Source organism: Orcinus orca, chromosome 6 (assembly GCF_937001465.1).
Source record: "Orcinus orca chromosome 6, mOrcOrc1.1, whole genome shotgun sequence".
Lineage (NCBI taxonomy): Eukaryota > Metazoa > Chordata > Mammalia > Artiodactyla > Delphinidae > Orcinus > Orcinus orca.
In genome coordinates, this window is record NC_064564.1 from 28,626,734 (window position 1) to 28,646,085 (window position 19,352).

Consider the following 19,352-nt stretch of genomic DNA (forward strand, 5'->3'; position numbering starts at 1 on the left):
TGAGATGTGGGCCCATAACATTCAAGACTACATTTCCCATAAGTCTTTGAGAGCGTAGGAAGTAATTTTTTAAGCATTTCCGCTTGGTTAGTAAACTGAAAGTCTTAACGTCTGCAGCTGATTCGTGGCGACTTTGCCTGAATTCGCAGTGGTATGGGTTAGACTTTAACTTTATGACATAAGAACATATTGCAGTGTGGTGTTCCATCGGATCTTGGTTGGAAAAAAATAACGGTGCAATAGACAACAATTTGGGAAATATAAATATGGACTAGGTATAAGAAATATTAAGGAAAATTAACATTACTTTGGTTAGTGTGATAATATTTGGACGATGTAGGAAATTGCTCTCATTTTTTAAAGATACATACTGAAATATTTACAATTATGAAATTATGTATTTGTAATTTACTTTTGAAAAATTCATCAAAACAGTTTGAGGAAACAAATATGGCAAAAGGTTAAGAATCGTTAAATCTGTGTACATGATGCTCATTTTACTATTTCTATTATTCTGAATGTTTGAATTTCTTTTTAACATACCGTAAAAGACATGTGGCTAGGGCTGGGAACCTTGGGGAGGAGGGTTAGGGAGAATTTACTGCCCCTCCAGAAGTGTACCTTTTAAAATCAAGCTGCCAGGAGCACTGAAGTTACACACAACTATCTGTTATGAATACGACTGTGAAATAGAACAAATATTAGAAAATGGAGCCAGTATTAACATAAAAGAGTAAATTCTGTGATCAGCAGCAGGGAGGAGGAGGGAGTAAGCTAGTTGTTCAAAATTATACAAGTAATACTTGAAAGTATGTACAACCCAAAATGAGGAAATTATTATCAATTAATAATTGTGATCAATTACTAATCTGGCTTGTATAGTGGAAATTATGTTCAGCTTTATAAAACTGCCACTCTGTCTTCCAAAAGTGGGTGTATCATTTTGCATTCTCACCAGCAATGAATGAAACTTCTCTTGCTCCATATCCTCACCAGCAATAGGTGTTGTCAGTGTTTTGGCTGTTGTACATTCTAATAGGAGTGTAGTGGTATATCATAATTTGCAATTCTGTAATAACATCTGATGCTAGGATTCTTTTTATATGCCTATTTGCCATATAAAAGTGGATCTTCCTTTGTGAAGATATTACATTTGAATAGTTATTTGTATATTTTACATAAAATTTCTTTAGTAGATCTGTCTTTTGCAAATATTTTCTCTCAGTCTGTGACTTGTCTTTCCATTCTCTCACAGAGCAGAAGTTTTTAACTTTGATGAATTCTAACGATTCATTCATGGTTTGTGCTTTTGATGTTATCCAAAATTTCATTGCCAAGCTCAGGGTTACCTAAACATTTTATTCTATGTTATTTTCTAAAAGTTTTATAGTTTTGCATTTTAGTTTTAAATTTATCATCCATTTTGAGTTAATATTTGTGAAAAGTATAAGGTCTGTGTCTACATTTATTTATTTTTGCACATGAATGTCTAATTGTTCTAGCACATTTGTTGAAAAGACTGTCTTTTCTTCATTGAATTGTCTTTGCTTCTTTGTCAAAGATTGGTTGATAATATTTGTGTGAATATATTTCTGGGCTCTCTATTCAGCTTTAATAATCTTTCTGTTGATTCTTTCTCCTGTATCACACTGGTTTGACCCTGTAGCTTTATAATAATTTTTGAAGTCAGGTATTGTCAGTTCTATGACTTTGTTCTTAAATATTCAGTTGGCTATTCTGGATCTTTTCCATTTCGATGTAAACTTTAGAATCAATTTTTTGGTGTCTACAACATAAGTTGCTGTGATTCTGACTGAAATTGAGTTGAAATTATTGATCAAGTTAGTTGGAACTGACTTCTTAACAATATTGAAACTTACAAGGGGACCTTCAAGGTGTCAGAGGAGTAAGACGTTTAGATCACCTTCCTCCCCATGAATACATCAAAAATACATCTAGATTTGGAACAACTTCTACAGAACACCTACTGCATGCTGGCAGACGACCTCAGACTTCCCAAAAGGCAGGAAAATCCCCACGTACCTAGGTAGGGCAAAAGAAAAAAGAAAAAACAGAGACAAAAGAATAGAGACAGGACCTGCCCCTCTGGGAGGGAACTGTGAAGGAGGAAAAGTTTCCACACACTAGGAAGCCCCTTCACTGGCAGGGACGGGGATGGGGGGCAGGGGGAAAGCTTCAGAGCCATGGAGGAGAGCGCAGCAATAGGGGTGCAGAGGGCAAAGCAGAGATATTCCTGCACAGAGGATCAGTGCCAACCAGCATTCACCAGCCTGAGAGGCTTGTCTGCTCACCCACCGGGGGTGAGGGGGTGGCTGAGAGCTGAGGCTTGGGCTTTGGAGGTCAAACCCGAGGGAGAGGACTGGGGTTGGCTGCATGAACAGAACCTGAAGCGGGCTAGTGCACCACAGCTAGCCAGGAGGGAGTACGGGAAAAAGTCTAGACCTGCCTAAGGGGCAAGAGACCATTGTTTCAGGCTGCATGAGGAAAAGGGATTCCTTCCCTGTGTGCCCACAGAAGACAGAGCACTGCCTAAACGAGCTCCAGGGATGGGCACAAGCTGTGGCTATCAGCTTGGACCCCAGACACTGGCATGAAATGCTAACACTGCTGCTGCAGCCACCAAGAATCCTGTGTGCAAGCACAGGTCACTATCCACACCACCCTGGGTGGCTGTGCAGCACACCACTGCCAGGGCCCCATGATCCAGGGACAAGTACCCCAGGAGAACACACGGTGTGCCTCAGACTGTTGCAATGTCATGTTGGCCTCTGCCGCTGCAGGCTCACCCCACATTCTAATTATAACTACTGTACCCCTCCCCCCCCCAGCATGAGTGACCCAGAGCCCCCTAATCAGCCTCTGCTTTAACCCCATCCTGTCTGGGCAGGAACAAATGCCTGAGGGCAACCTACATGCAGAGGTGGGACCAAAACCAAAGCTAAGCCCCAGGAGCTCTGCAAACAAGAGAAAAGGAAATTCCTCCATGCAGCCTCAGGAACAGCAGATTAAATCACCACAATCAACTTGATGTACCCTGCATCTATGGAATACCTGAATAGACAATGAATCATCCCAAAACTTAGGCAGTGGACTTTGGGAGCAACTGTAGACTTGGGGTTTGCTTTCTGTGACTGATTTGCTTCTGATTTTTAGGTTTCTCTTAGTATAGATTTTAGCACTTGTTATCTCTGGTGGATTTGTTTATTAGTTTGGTTGCTCTCTTCCTTCTCTTTTTCTTTCCTTTTTAAATTATTTTTTTATTTTAATAATTAAAAAAATATATTATTATTATTACTTTTTTTCTCCCTTTTTTTCTGAGCTGTGTGGCTGACAGGGTCTTGGTGCTCTGGCCTGATACTCTGAAGTGAGAGAGCTGAGTTCAGGACGTTAGACTACCAGAGACCTCCCAGCCCCATGTAATGTCAATCAGCAAGAGCTCTCCCAGAGATCTCCATCTCAGTACTAAGACCCAGCTCCACCCAACGACCAGCAAGCCCCAGTGCTGGACGCCCCATGCCAAACAACTAGAAAGACAGGAACACAATTCCATCCATTAGCAGAGAGGCTTCCTAAAATCGTACTAAGTTCACAGACACCCCAAAACACACCATCAGACGCGGCCCTGTGCATAAGAAAGAAAACATCCAGCCCCACTCACCAGAACACAGGCACCACTCCCCTCCACCAGGAAGCCTACGCAAGCAACTGAACTAACCTTATCCACTGGGGGCAGACACGAAAAACAACACGAAAATGTGAACTTGCACCCTGCAAAAAGGAAATCCCAAACACAGTAAGTTAAACAAAATGAGATGACAGAGAAAATATGCAGCAGTTGAAGGAGCAAGTTAAAAACCCACCAGACCAAACAAATGAAGAGGAAATAGGCAGTTTACCTGAGAAAGAATTCAGAATGATTAGAGTAAATATGATCCAAAATCTTGGAAATAGAATGGAGAAAATACAAGAAACATTTAACAAGGACCCAGGAAAACTAAAGAGCAAACAATGATGAAAACACAAGAGCAAACAATGATGAAAACACATGGATGAAAACAATGATGAAAACACAATAAATGAACTTAAAAAGTCTCTAGAGAGAATCAATAGCAGAATAACTGAAGCAGAAGAACAGATAAGTGACCTGGAAGATAAAATAGTGGAAATAAGTGCCGCAGAGCAGAATAAAGAAAAAAGAATGAAAAGAATTGAGGACAGTCTCAGAGACCTCTGGGACAACATTAAATGCACCAACATTCACATTATAGGGGTCCCAGAAGAAGAAGAGGAAAAGAAAGAAACTGAGAAAATATTTGAAGAGATTATAGTTGAAAACTTCCTTAATATAGGAAAGGAAATAGTCAATCAAGTCCAGGAAGTGCAGAGAGTCCCATACAGGATAAATTCAAGGAGAAACATGCCAAGACACATATTAATCAAACTATCAAAAATTAAATACAAAGAAAGCATATTAAAAGCAGCAAGGGAAAAACAACAAATAACATACAAGGGAATCCCCATAAGGTTAAGAGCTGATCTTTCAGCAGAAACTCTGCAAGTCAGAGGGAGTGGCAGGACATATTTAAAGCGATGAAAGGGAAAAACCTACAACCAAGATTACCCAGTAAGGATCACATTCAGATTCGATGGAGAAATTAAAACCTTTACAGACAAGCAAAAGCTAAGAGAAATCAGCACCACTGAACCAGCTTTACAACAAATGCTAAAGGAACTTTTCTAGGCAGGAAACACAAGAGAAGGAAATGACCTACAAAAACAAACCCAAAACAATTAAGAAAATGGTAATAGGAACATACATATCGATAATTCCCTTAAATGTAAAAGGATTAAGTCTCCAACCAAAAGACACAGGCTAACTGAAAAGATACAAAAACAACACCTGTATATATGCTGTCTACAAGAGACCCACTTCAGACCTATGGACACATACAGACTGAAACAGAGGGGATGGAAAAAGATATTCCATGCATATGGAAATCAAAATAAAGCTGGAGTAGCAATTCTCATATCAAACAAAATAGACTGTAAAATAAAGACTATTACAAGAGACAAAGAAGGACAGTACATAATGTTCAAGGGCTCTATCCAAGAAGAAGATATAACAATTGTAAATATTTATGCACCCAACATAAGAGCACCTGAATACATAAGGCAAATGCTAACAGCCATAAATGGGGAAATCGACAGTAACACAATCATAGTAGGCGACTTTAACACCACACATTCACCAATGGACAGATCATCCAAAATGAAAATAAATAAGGAAACACAAGCTTTAAATGACTCATTAATCAAGATGGCCTTAACTGATATTTATAGGACATTCCATCCTAAAACAAAAGAATACACTTTCTTCTCAAGTGGTCATAGAACTTTCTCATGGATAGGTCATTTCTTGGGCCACAAATCAAGCCTTGGCAAATTTAAGAAAATGGAAATCATATCAACTATCTTTTCTGACCACAAATCTATGAGACTAGATATCAATTATGGGAAAAAAACTGTAAGAAATACAAACACATGGAGACTAAACAATACACTGCTAAATAACCAAGAGATCACTGAAGAAACCAAAGAGGAAATCAAAATATACCTAGAAACAAATGACAATGAAAACACGATGATCCAAAACCTATGGAATACAGCAAAAGCAGTTCTAAGAGGAAAGTTTATAGCAATACAATCCTACCTCAAGAAACAAGAAAGATCTCAAATAAACAACCTAACCTTACACCTAAAGCAATTAGAGAAAGAAGAACAAAAAACCCCAAAGGTAGCAGAAGGAAAAAAATCATAAAGATCAGAACAGAAATAAATGAAAAAAATGAAGGAAACCATAGCAAAGATAAATAAAACTACAAGTTTGTACTTTGAGAAGATAAACAAAATTAATAAACCACTAGCCAGACTCATCAAGAAAAAAAGGGAGAAGACTCAGATCAACAGAATTAGAAATGAAAAAGGAGAAGTAACAACTGACACTGCAGAAATACAAAGGATCATGAGAGATTACTACAAGTAATTATATACCAATGAAATGGACAACCTGGAAGAAATGGACAAATTCTTTGAAAAACACAACCTTCTGAGACAGAACCAGGAAGAAATAGAAAATATAAACCGACAAATCACAACGACTGAAATTGAGACTGTGATTTAAAATCTTCCAACGAACAAAAGCCAAGGACCAGATGGCTTCACAGGCAAATTCTATCAAACATTTAGAGAAGAGCTAACACCTATCCTTCTCAAACGCTTCCAAAATATAGCAGAGGGAGGACCACTCCCAAACTCATTCTACATGGCCACCATCACCCTGAAACCAAAACCAGACAAAGATGTCACAAAAAAAGAGAACTACAGGCCAGTATCACTGATGAACATAGATGCAAAAATCCTCAACAAAATACTAGCAAACAGAATCCAACAGCACATTAAAAGGATCATACACCATGATCAAGTGGGGTTTATCCCAGGAATGGAAGGATTCTTCCATATATGCAAATCAATCAATGTGATACACCATATCAATAAATTGAAGGATAAAACCATATGGTAATCTCAACAAATGGAGAAAAAGCTTTTGACAAAATTCAACAGTGATTCATGATAAAAACTCTCCAGAAAGTGGTCATAGAGGGAACCTACTTCAACATAATAAAGACCATATATGACAGACCCACAGCCAACATCATCCTCAATGGTGAAAAACTGAAAGCATTTCCACTAAGATCAGGAACAAGACAAGGTTGCCCACTCTCATCACTGTTATTCAATATAGTTTTGGAAGTTTTTAGCCACAATAATCAGAGAAGAAAAAGAAGTAAAAGGAATCCATATCAGAAAAGAAGACATAACACTGTCACTGTTTGCAGATGACATGATACTACTATACATAGAGAATCCTAAAGATGCTACCAAAAAACTACCAGAGGTACGCAATGAATTTGGTAAAGTAGCAGGATACAAAATTAACGCACAGAAATCTCTTGCATTCCTATACACTGACGATGGAAAATCTGAAAGTGAAATAAAGGAAACATTCATATTTACCATTGCAACAAAAAGAATAAAATACATAGGAATAAACCTACCTAAGGAGACAAAAGTCCTGTATGCAGAAAACTATAATATATTGATGAAAGAAATTAGATGATACCAACAGATGGAGAGATATACCATGTTTTTCGATTGGAAGAATCAGCATAGTGAAAATGACTATACTACCCAAAGCAATTTACAGATTCAATGCAATGCTTGTGAAACTACCAATGGCATTTTTCACAGAACTAGAACAAAAAAATTTCACAATTTGTATGGATACACCACAGACCCCAAATAGTCAAAGCAATCTTGAGAAAGAAAAATGGAGCTGAAGGAATCAGTCTCCCTGACTTCAGGCTCTACTGCAAAGCTGCAGTAATCAAGACAGTATGGTACTGGCACAAAAACAGAAATATAGATCAATGGAACAGGATTGAAAGCCCAGAGATAAACCCATGTACATATGGTCAACTTATTATTGATAAAGGAGGTAAGAATATACAATGGAGAAAAGACAGCCTCTTCAATAAGTGGGGCTGGGAAAACTGGACAGCTACATGTAAAATAATGAAATTAGAACACTCCCTAACACCATACACAAAAATAAACTCAAAATGGATTAAATACCTAAATGTAAGGCCAGACACTATCAAACTCATAGAGGAAATCATAGGCAGAACACTCTGACGTGAATCACAGCAAGATCCTTTTTGACCCACCTCCTAGAGAAATGGAAATAAAAACAAAAATAAACAAATGGGACCTAATGAAACTTAAAAACTTTTGCACAGCAAAGGAAACCATAAACAAGACGAAGAGACAACCTTCAGAATGGGAGAAAATATTTGAAAGTGAAGGAACTGATAAAGGATTAATCTCCAAAATATACAAGCTGCTCATGCAGCTCAATATCAAAAAAACAAGCAAATCCAAAAATGGGCAGAAGCCCTAAACAGACACTTCTCCAAAGAAGATATACAGATTGCCAACAAACACATGAAAGGATGCTCAACATCACTAATCATCAGAGAAATGCGAATCAAAACTACAGTGAGGTATCATCTCACACCAGTCAGAATGGCCATCATCAAAAAAATCTACAAACAATAAATGCTGGAGAGGGTATGGAGAAAAAGGAACCCTCTTGCACTGTTGGTGGGAATCTAAATTGATACAGTCACTCTGGAGAACAGTATGGAAGTTCCTTATAAATCTAAAAATATAACTACCATACAACCCAGCAATCCCACTACTGGGCATATACCCTTAGAAAACCATAATTCAAAAAGAGTCATGTACCCCAATATTCATTGCAGCACTATTTACAATAGCCAGAACATGGAAGCAACCTAAGTGTCCATCAACAGATGAATGGATAAAGAAGGTGTGTCACATATATGCAATGGAATATTACTCAGCCATAAAAAGAAACAAAATTGATTTATTTCTAGTGAGGTGATGGACCTAGAGTCTGTCATACAGAGTGAAGTAAGTCAGAAAGAGAAAAACAATACCGTATGCTAACACATATATATGGAATCAAAAAAAAAAAAGGTTCTGACAAAACGAGGGACAGGACAGAAATAAAGATGCAGGCATAAAGAATGGACTTGAGGACAAGGGAAGGGGGAAAGGTAAGCTGGGACCAAATGAGAGAGTAGCAATTACATATATACACTACCAAATGTAAAATAGATAGCCAGTGGGAAGCAGCTGCATCGCACAGGGAGATCAGCTCGGTGCTTTGTGACCACTTATAGTGATGGGATAGGGAAAGTGGGAGGGAGATGCAAGAGGGATGGGATATGGGGATATATGTATACATATAGCTGATTCACTTATTTTTACAGCAGAAACTGACACACCATTGTAAAGCAATTATACTCCAATAAAGATGTTTAAAAATAAAATGAACAAGGTAAAAACTGGCATAAGGACTGGCTATTTGAAGAAATGGTGAAAGACCAAAGTGAATCTTTTGCTACCTTCCTAGTCAGTGTTCTGTTTCCTCCTAAGCCTAGAGATTATCTGACAGTCACCATCATTTTGAGAAAATTTCTGTCTAGATTATTGTAAACAAGATTAACAGACAATGAAGGAATGGCTGGTCTGAAGAAAGAAACTTACTTACTATCCATTAGTATCCATGGAACATCTCTCCATTTATTTAGTTCTTCTTAAACTTATTTTATCTGAGTTTTGTAATTTATATAGAACTTGTACATGTTTTGTTAGATTTATGCTTAAATATTTTATTATTTTGGTGAATGCAAATGGTATTGTGTTTTTTATTACAAATTCCAGTTACTTATTGCTGGTTTGTAGGAAGACAAAGTTTCTAAGTTTGTAGAAAGACAAAGTTTTCTATATCTTTTCTATAATAACCTTAAATCCTGCACCCTTGCTGCAATCACTTTTTAGTTCAGGACATTTTTTGCTCAATTGTTTGACATAGACAATAATGTCATCTATGAACAAAAGTAGTTTGTTTCTTTTTTCCCAATCTCTGTGTCTTTTATTTCATTTTCTTCTGCTGCTCCATTAGTTAGGATTTCCAGTATCATTGTTGAATCGGAGTGATGACAGAGGACATTTCCTCCTTTTTTCTATCTTGGGGGAGCTCATTTATTTTCTCAACATTAAGTATGATGTTAGCTGTCAGTTTTCTGTAGATGTTCTTTATCAAGTTGAATAAGTCCTCTCCATAATTTATTTCCTTTGAGTTTTTATTATGAATGAGTGTTGGATTTTGTCAGGTGTATTTTATGCAAATGTATTTTATGTATTGATATGATCATATGCTTTTCTTCTTTAGCCTGTTGATATCATTGATTACTTTAATTGATTTTAAATGTTGAGGCAGCCTTGCACACCTTGGATAAATACCTCTTGATTATGGTACATAATTGCTTATGTAATTCAATTTGCTAATAATTTGTTGAGGGGTTATGCATCTATACTCCTGTGTCCTGCACTTTTCCTGTCTTCTAATGTCTTTGACTGATTTTAGTATTAGGGTAATGCTGGCCTCATAGAATGAGTTAGGAGTGTGTCTTCTGCTATTTTATGGAAAAGATTGTAGAGAATTGGTATCATTTCATGTAAGTGTTTGGTAACATTTACCAGTAAAGCCATCTGGGCCTGGAGCATTTTTTAGAAAGGTTATTATTTATTGATTCAATTTCTTTAATAGGTATAGAGCTATTCAAATTATATCTTTCTCTTTGTGTGTATTTTGGTAGATTGTGTCTTTTAAGAAATTGGTCCATTTCATCTAGGTTATTAAATTTGTAGGCATATGATCTATAATCTCCTGCTGTTGTGCAGGGGCCCTAGTGATATGATGGTGGGAGGAGGGCAAGCCTTCTCTAGTTTTATGATTAGGTCTCAGACTCTTAGCAAGCCAGAGTTATGTATTTCCCGTCCTCTTTGTCGAAGTCTAAAGAGGATTGGAGTTGGGTGTTTCCCTTTCCCAGGTTCGTTAGGCTTTGGTGAAACCCCATTACGTTAGACTCTAGTAAATAGTTTCCTTCGAGGGCAGGTCTTGTTTAAGGAGAAGAGATATATTTCAAAAATGGTTACTTTTCCTCTCTCTCTGTGGGAAACATTAGAGGATCTTTCTCTGATCTTCATAGTGAGAAACTGGTAGGGTTCTTTCAAGAGAAACTATGGAAAGTCTGGGAGCCTCCCTAACACTAGGGTCCTTCAGAGTTTTAAACTCTAAATCTTGTTCACACTGAGCCTCCAGCAATTCATCAATTACAGTGTAAATATACCAACTTCAGCTCTGGTCTTCTGCTCTTGGTAAGCTATAATTTTCTATAACTGCCTGTTTCTTCAGTTTCCAGGACAATAGTTTGTCTTATGATCTCAATTTTCTGGTAGATCTAAGAAGAGTTGTTGGGTTTCAGTTTGTTCAGCTTTATTCTTGTTGTGAGGATGGGAGTGATGACTTTCAGGCTTTTTACATATCAGATGGAAACCAGAAGTTTATTTTTGTTTATTGTATTTTGAATTTCATTGTTTTTAAGCTGTATGAACATATCTTTTGAAATTTAGTCAAACTCCATACATGATACTCTATGCTTACCTTGGGGTGCTGATGTAATTCTCAGGATCTCTTTTTTTGTTTGTTTGTTTGTTTGCAGTACATGGGCCTCTCACTGTTGTGGTCTCTCCCGTTGTGGAGCACAGGCTCTGGACGCGCAGGCTCAGCGGCCATGGCTCACGGGCTTAGCCGCTCTGTGGCATGTGGGATCTTCCCGGACCGGGGCATGAACCCATGTCCCCTGCATCGGCAGGCGGACTCTCAACAACTGTGACACCAGGGAAGCTCTCTCAGGATCTCTTTTGTTAGTTTTCAGTATTTTTTAGAAAGTAGTATGAAGTGTTTTGTCATTTATGTAGTTTACAATTAAAATTCAATCTCTTGATGCTGTAGCCATTTAATTATTTCAAACTAATGATGTAGAATTATTTGACCAAATGAATTAGCTTATGATGACTTTTAAATAGTAGCATAAGGCTTTCCAAATGTGATCAATAAAAATGCTGAGAAGCTGGACTTTGAAAATAGGCATTTGTGATATTAACAATTTTTTTAGCATAATGTGTAAAGTAGTGAAATGCAAGAAGAAAATAATGGTTTGTCTGAAACACATTCTCTGACCATGGAAATTTTAATAAGGGAAATTATTTTAAATATGTACACTAATAGTTACCTCAGGTAGGTTGTTTGCTTTAGGATGTGTACATTATGATCCCTTGTGATGTGTTTTTATCCTTTTTACAGAAAAAGCCTACCTGGATGTTCTATTTTCAGTGTAGATAGCATAGCAGTTTTCAGGAGGGAAAAAAATGATTGAATATTTTGTCATTGTTTTATGCTAATGTTAGTGCTTTAGAATTAGAATGATACCCTAGAACTAGCAAATAGAAAAATACTCTTGCAGCAAAATGGCAAAAATTATTTTCAGACATAAGCTAAAATGTGAATTGAAGCAGAATGATTGGCTACTAGTTCTCCTTTAAGTAAAGTTTTAAAAGTTTTAAAAAAGGTAACTGCAACAGAGTAAAGTGCCAAGAAATGGCCCCAACTTGTCTCAGAATCACATTTTGTATATTCTTTGTATAGGATCAACTTGCAGTTGGACTCCTTTTTCATACCTTTTCATTTACACTTTATTTTAACGATTTTTGGACACACACACACATACACACACACCCCAAAGATCTGAATCCACACTGTCACAATTTATATCATCAATATACATGTTAAATGTAAAGGAAAGTCAATGAAAAATTCCTGACTCATAAATACAGATATTTCTAATTTAGTGTATACTAGATAACTTTTATTGAAATTATTATTTACTTATTTCAACTTTTATTGAAATTTTAAGTTAAAATACATACTTTTAAAACTTTAGTAAATTAAGTTGAATTCTAAAACTTGTACTTGCCTAGTCAATGGTGGATGATTAGTTATCTACCTCAAATATTATTTCTTTTTGTTCTGGGGTGGATTACTAGTTGTCCCTGTTTTCATAGACTGGGACCTCCTATTCAGGAGGTAAAACTGGGCAGTTATTTATTTATTCACAGTATTTTTAGATCTGAATTTTTTTGCAAGTCCTTGCGCATTTGAATTGTGTAGTTTCTGATTAAAATTATATGACCACGGGGAAATGTTATCTTTTCTTTTTTTCCCTTTTTAAAATTGTGATGTTATTGTTTCTATGCATCCCAAATAGTTGTTTTGTTCAAGTGCAGACTTAACATTATGCCTTCCCTATACAGTTATAAAAACATAAATACAACATATACATTCATATTTTCTTAGTACATTCGTCAATCTTGGTCTCTCACTTATGGATATTTTTCTAGAAATCTGATAGCTCTTTATAAGATGGGGAATTCTGCCACTAGAACTATCTGAGTTAGATGCCTTTCTTGTCTAGGTAAGATTTGGAAATAAACCCTGAATTTAGAGTCAGTTAAACATGTGTTTCAATGCCTATATACAGTGTGAAGGACTTTTAGACAGATTGATAAAATAATCATAAAACCATCTGTCAAAAGTTAAGTTTTTGTTTTATTAACACCACACTTTTGTGTCTATATACATAAATATTTCTCAATAGACCCATGTGACCATTCCACAGCTTGGGAATGAATAGCAGCATATTTATTCTCCATCACTTAAGCTACAATTCTCTGAGGAAAGAGAGCCCAGGATATCTCTTCCCCCAAAAATCTCCTTCTGCCTTAATTGTCCAAGAATGCTCACAGCTTACTCAATCCAAAGGGGCCAATCTAATTTTGAACCTGGAACTATCTGGGAATGACTGTTCCACTGGAGGAAGCTATTGCTTCATTTTGCACAAGGTTTGGGGATCAAGACCTGGCCTAAGGCTTTAATAGTCATTGGTCTAAAGCCAATCATGTTGACCTCCTTTCCTTTAAGAGATATTTTCTTACATGTAAAAATGTGACTTGATTCGGGCAATCAACTATGAGCAACAGGCTCTAGAGAGTTCTCAGAAATCTTTTCCTCACAGACAGTGGTATGGTCTGCAGAGACAGATGGTCCCCCATCCAAATACTGATTTGGATGTAAAGATCAATGATGTCACAGACACACCAAGATTGTATGAAATGTTTATTACTTACATAAATGAGGTCCTTGGGGAGAAAAGAACATGCCTCTCAAGATCTAAAATGGCTTGAGAGAGCAAGGAAAGGAGACCAGCCTGGGTTATTATTGGCGGTTAGAGAGTGGGTTGGGGTGAAAATTTCCAAGCCTCAGTAGGGTACATTTTGCTGCCAGTACTAAAAAGGATCACTCAGGCTTTCTTATCAGCTTACCTAGATGTGGGCACAAAGGGTAGAGGGAGAGGTGAAGCTTAAAAGCTGTCATCAAACATTAAAAAATGGTGTCAGACTCTTTATTACAGAAAAATACTCAAAAGGAATAAACTGTCCTTTGCTTCCTTTAGTCATTATTATAGACTGTAGTGTAGTCTCTCATAACCATAAGAAGAGCTCTAAGGTTAAACCAACATGATGAGTAGATATAAGAGTCTTGTTGTCATTAGTTCATTGAATGACCAAATCCTGAGTGACTTACCTCCAGGTTTCTAGTTATTTCAGGAAATATATTTTCATAGAAGTAAAGCTAATTGAGTTGGTGAGTGTTCATAGTAGCATTACACTCCTTAGTTACTCTTATCTTTCTTTTTCCCTTAGTTCTTTCACTTCATAACTTTTCCTAAGTGTGTCTATTGCAACAGAAGATCAGCTTCCTGAGGACAGGGATCTTGTCTCTGTTTCACTGATGATGTGTATTTAAAAATATTTCCTCAGTAAAGAAAAACTATCTACATCTGCCAGATACTACTAAAAAGCTGGTTCCTGGTGATACACAGGACATAGCTTGCCTTCCTGGAGCTTAGAGTCTATAGGTGGAGATAAGGACCATGTTGGGAGCAGAAGGCAAGGACGGGAATTCTCAAGGTAGTTGGAGAAGGTTTCTCTGAAGAGGTGGCACTTAAACTGAGATTTGAAGGATGACATGGAGGAAACCATGTGAAGAAGAAAACCATGTGATGAATGGAGGAGTAAGCCCTTAGGCAGGAAAAGCAAGAGCCCTGTATGGGAGATTTTTTTTTAAGATTTATTTATTATTTATCAATTTATTTAATTTATTTTTTACTCCGTTGGGTCTTAGTTGTAGCACACGGGATATTCGTTGTGGTGTACGAGCTTCCCTCTATCTGTGGCACGCGGGTTCCAGAGCATGTGGGCTCTGTAGTTTGTGGCACACTGGCTCTAGTCGAGGTGTGCGGGCTCAGTAGCCCTGCAGCATGTGGGATCCTAGTTCCCTGACCAGGGATCGAACCCACGTCCCCTGCACTGTAAGGCAGACTCTCTACCACTGGACCACCAGGGAAGTCCCTGTATAGGAGATTTTGTTACAGTTATAGAAAATAACTGTATATAACTTGAGGCCTTTAACAATTTTCCTTTGATTTGCTCAAAGAGAACAAGTCAGACTATTGAACTAGTTCCTCTTTTGTATCAGCTAGATTGTTAAGGAAATTTCAGTAATAAAGAATGCAAAGCAATGTGCACTTCTTTCCTTTATAAAGTCACTACTTCTTATTTTTTTAAAAGTTCAATATATGAAAATGTTCATCTCTCCCAGTTTAACTAGACCAAGACAATGATAATCAAAGAAATGGAGAGCAAGAGCAAGAACTAGTGAGAAAAAATACCAAAATCCTATTATGTACCACCAGAAAGGGGGCTATTTAGAAGTCTGGTGGGATATAAGTTGGCCTTAGCTCTTTGGAGAATCATTCTGAGTTATTTAGCATTTATATAATGGAAGAGATATGTACCCTACACCCTGTCTTTCCCAGGACGTAGGAAAAAAATACTGCAGGGATCAGATCTCCAGGATAACTGGGGCATGTGAAGGGGTTTGTCAGGCAGAGACGTGAAAAGGTGCATCACTTAGTTGTTTGGCACTTTCTCTAAATTGCCTGACATGGGTGAAAAGAGGAGAGTCTACTCCCTGCCCTTATCCCAGAGCTCTTCATGCATTTCACTCCTCCCAACACATCCCTTTCTCTGCCTCCCCCTCTAAGTGAGCCTTCTTTTAAAACCCCACCATCATGGAAGGGAACTGTGGGGGGAAGAATGAGAGACCTCTAGACTCCCTCTACCTCCAACCCCTCCTGCAACTGCCCAGAGCCCTGAGATCCCACTGGGAAAGTGGGGAAGACGAGGGTGTTTATATGCATGCGTACTTGCATACGTGGGTGTTGGAGGAATCAGTGTGGATAGAGGGAAATTGGTGAGAATGGGACTATAGAGGGTGAAGGAGAAAAGTGGTACTGGAAAAGGGCAAGGACTACAAACCCAGCAGATCATACCTGGTTCTCTGGGCTCTCCCCACTTATCCCCAGTTCCCAGAACTTGTCCTTAGAAGCAGAAACCAGGTGGAGAGCCCCAGACCTGGCCCTGTGCCTCTGCGTTTGGATGTTGCTCTCTTGCTTCCGGTCAAGGGACTGTGGCTTCCATGGAAGGTGAGTGTAAAAATGGAGAGTTATTATTTAATGAGTATAGAGCTTCAGGTGGAGAAGAGCAACCCAGGCCCAGGACATCACCATTCTACTTTCTGATTCTATGAATTTGACGACTCTAGGTACCTTGTATAAGTAAAATCATACAATATTGGTCCTTTTATGATTGGTTATTTCACCTAGCATAGTGTCTTTAAGATTCATCCATGTGGTAGCAGGTCTCAGAATTTCATTCTGAATATACTCGATTGTATGTGTATATCATATTTTGTTTAGCCATTTATCAGTTAATGGACACTTGGTTTGCTTCCACATTTTGGCTGTTATGAATAATGCTGCTGTGAACATGAGTATATAAATATTCGAGTTCTTGCTTTCAATTCTTTTAGGTATATGCCCAGAAGTGGAATTTCTGGATCATGTGGTAATGCTGTTTAATTTTTTGAGGACCGACTATATTTTTTCCTACAGTAGCTACACCTTTGCAGCAATGTACAAACATTCCAATTTCTCCACATCCTCATCAACACTTGTTATTTTCCAGTGGTTTTTTGTTTTGTTTTGTTTTTGAATAATTACCATACTAATGAGTATGAAGTGTTATCTCATTGTGGTTTTAATTTATATTCCTTAAGACTAATGATATGGAAAATCTTTTCACTTGCTTATTGACCATTTGTATATCATCATTGGAGAAATGGCTATTCAAGTCTTTTGCCCATTTTGAATAAGATTGTTTTCTGTTAATGAGTTTTGAGAATTCCTTATATGTCTGGCTATCAATCCGTTATCAATTACATGATTTGCAACTATATTCTCTGATTCCATGGGTTGCCTTTTTACTGTTGATAATGCTTTATGTACAAAACTTGTTGATTTTTATGAATTCCAATTATTTTTTCTTTTGCTGCCTGTGCATTTGGTATCATATTCAAAAAAATCGTTGCCAATGCCAATGTCATGATTTCCCCCTGTTTTGTTCTAAGAGTTGTATAGCTTTTGAGCTTACATTTAAGTCTCTGATTCATTTTGAGTTAATGTTTGTATATAAGATAAGGGACCAATTTCATTTTTATTTTTGTATGTGAATATCCAGTTTTCACAACACCATCCGTTGAAAAGACTGTTCTTGTCCCATTAAATGCTCTTGGCTTCCTTGTCAAAAATATTTGACCATGTGTGCAAGGGTTTATTTCTGGGATATCCATTTCATTCCATTGGTCTACTTGTCTGACTTAATGACAGAACCACACTATTTTGATTACAATAGCTTTGTAGTAAGTTTAGAAATCAGCAAGTATGAGATCTCCAACTTGTTGTTTTTCAAGATTATTTTGGCTATTCAGGGTTCATATGAATTCTAGGAGATGAACCTAGGAGATTTCATATGAATTTTAGGATTAATTTTTCTATTTCTGCAAAAAAACAGTCATTGTGATCTTGAGGAGACAGCAGTGAGTGGCGGCTTAAAGTGAAATCTTAGTTCCCTGCCCAGGAATTGAACCTGGGTAGCCTGGGTGAAAACCAGGAATCCTAGCCACCAGTCCACCAGGGGCTAGAGGCTAGAAGCAAAGTTGCCCTGATTCTTGCCCCCATTGAAAAATGAATTTCTTAAGGAGGCAAAAACTGTAGAAACAGAAAAAAAAGTTTATTGTTAGAGACACAACACAACATGTGGGAGAACACACAGAGAAACAGTTTGTTTATTTAAAACAGAAGCAAGGCAGAGATACATACCTGGAGAGAAATGGTGTGGGCGTCCTCCCTAATGAGGAGGAGCACACCAGAAAAGTGATTCAAATCACTTATATGGGGCAGTTCTTCTGGGTCTTTGTTTACCTTTGGCCATTTATCTCATTTCTTTTCCTAGGGCCCTGTCCAACATGCATGCGCATCTTTTTGCCAAGATGGATTCCAGCACAGAGGCCTATGGGGAGGTTGACACCACCTATTATGGGGTGGCACTCCCTCCCTTCTTGACCCCCCAAGGGGGTATTCCTGAACATATGTAGTCGGGGAAGTTTCCTTGACCTCAAGGATGAGAAATATGAGAAATATGTGGTTTCTTTATCTTTTATCCAAGCGGGATTCAGCTCTTCCTTGCTCCTGCCATTATCTTTATCTTGGAGTATCTGTCCACAGGGGACAGATTCCAGATGCTAAGCCTGGTGGCCCATCTATCTCCTGCCTTAATTGGGAATTTGATAAGGATTGTATTGACTCTGTAGATAGCTTTGAGTAGTATTGTCACCTTAACAATACAGCCATGTCTTGTTTTATTGCACTTTGGCAATCCTGCATTGAGCAAGTCTATTAGCAAGTCTATTAGCACCATGTTTAAAAAGCATTTGCTCACTTCATGTCTCTGTCACATTTTGGTTATTCTCACAATATTTCAAACTTTTTCATTATTATTGTATTTGTTGTGGTCATCTGTGATCAGTGATCTTTCACATTACTTCTACCACTTGCTGAAGGCTCAGATGATGGTTAGCATTTTTTAGCAATAAAATTTTTTAAATTAAAGTATGTATATTTTTTAGACATAATGCTATTGCACACTTACTATACAGTGTAAACATAGTTTTTATGCACTGGGAAACCAAAAAATCCGTATGACTCACTTTATTGCAATGTTCACTTTATTATGGTGGTCAGGAACTGAACCTGCAATGTTTCTGAGGTATGCCTGTAATAAGTCTTCAAATCTATGAACATGGGATATCTTTCTATTTATTTGTGTTTTTTTTAACATCTTTCAGTCACCTTGTAGTTTTCAGTCTACAAGTTTTCACCACCTTGGTTGTTTATTCCTACATATTTTAATTTTATTTTTTTGATGCTACTATAAGTGGAATTACTTTTAAATTTTAATATTTTTTTTGAGGTACGTGGGCCTCTCACTGTTGCGACCTCTCCCATTGTGGAGCACAGGCTCCAGAAGCACAGGCTCAGTGGCAGGCCCAGCCACTCTGCAGCATGTGGGATCTTCCTATACCGGGGCATGAACCCATGTCCCCTGCATCGGCAGGCAGACTTCCAACCACTGCGCCACCAGGGAAGCCCCTAAATTTAATTTTTTAAATTTCCACTTCAATTTGTTCATTGCCAGTGTATTGAAACACAACTGATTTCTGCATGTTAATTTTGTATTCTTCATACTGAATTTGCTGACTT

General features: G+C 37.6%; 1 long non-coding RNA gene across 1 annotated transcript; it reads left to right on the forward strand.

The window, feature by feature from the left end:
• Positions 1–71: 71 nt before the first annotated feature.
• Positions 72–11,519, forward strand: LOC125964864 (uncharacterized). Its single transcript, XR_007478148.1, has 2 exons — positions 72–151; positions 11,235–11,519. It is a non-coding gene; the product is annotated as an uncharacterized LOC125964864 (long non-coding RNA).
• The last annotated feature ends 7,833 nt before the right edge of the window (positions 11,520–19,352 follow it).